The sequence below is a fragment of the Carya illinoinensis genome, chromosome 10 (assembly GCF_018687715.1).
Source record: "Carya illinoinensis cultivar Pawnee chromosome 10, C.illinoinensisPawnee_v1, whole genome shotgun sequence".
Classification (NCBI taxonomy): domain Eukaryota; kingdom Viridiplantae; phylum Streptophyta; class Magnoliopsida; order Fagales; family Juglandaceae; genus Carya; species Carya illinoinensis.
The window spans coordinates 17,401,106-17,402,011 of NC_056761.1; the positions used below are offsets into that span (position 1 = coordinate 17,401,106).

The 906-nt window shown below is 38.5% G+C and overlaps 1 non-coding gene across 1 annotated transcript; it reads right to left on the minus strand.

Annotated features, from left to right (window-relative positions):
- Nucleotides 1-549: 549 nt before the first annotated feature.
- Nucleotides 550-657, minus strand: LOC122280167. The gene has a single exon (XR_006229754.1). It is a non-coding gene; the product is annotated as a small nucleolar RNA R71 (small nucleolar RNA).
- Nucleotides 658-906: the final 249 nt, after the last annotated feature.

Consider the following 906-nt stretch of genomic DNA (forward strand, 5'->3'; position numbering starts at 1 on the left):
CTTTTTTTTTTCTTTTTCTTTTTGTAGTTTTTTTTTAGTGTTGGGTTTCTCTCTACCTTGCATGCACAGGTATAGAGACGCCTTGGGTCGGTTTGCTTGTAGACATGTGTTAGAGTCAGAGTTTAATTTTTCTGATCATTTGTTTGATAATTCTTCTAATTCTGAGAAAATGAGTGAACATGAAGATCAACCCACTAGGACCCTTCAGGATTACCTCCACCCTACACGCACAGCCACACCATCATGCATCATGTTTCCAGCTAATATTCGCCAATTGGATTTTAAAACAGGGATGATACAGTTACTCCCTACTTTTCATGGCTTGGAAAATAAAAATCCATATGTGCACATTAGGGAGTTTGAGGAAGTAGTTGCGACTTTTCATAGTCAAAATGCAACTGATGACATTGTGAGACTTAAGTTCTTTCCTTTCTCTTTGAAAGATAGAACTAAGAGTTGGCTATACTCATTGAGACCACGATCTATTGGGTCATGGAATGAGATGACTCAGGTCTTCTTTAATAAATACTTTCCCCAACATAAGACCAATGCTTTAAAAAGGCAAATCTCCACCTTTGTACAAAAGGATAGTGAGACTTTGTATCAGTCTTGAGAGAGATTTAAGGAGTTATTAAGTATGTGTCCTCACCATGAATATGAGAATTCGCGCTTAGTGAGCTATTTTTATGAGGGACTTACACCTAGAGAGTGTCAATTTGTGGAGATGATGTGTAATGGTGAGTTTTTATAGAAAGATCCTGATGAGGCTATAGAATACCTCAATGAGCTTGCTGAAAAGGCTCACACTTGGACTGGACCTAGTGCTACTGAGAGTACAAATAGGTCACGACCTGCAGGAAACCTAAATGGTGGTGGAATTTACCATCTCAGGGAAGAAGATAACCT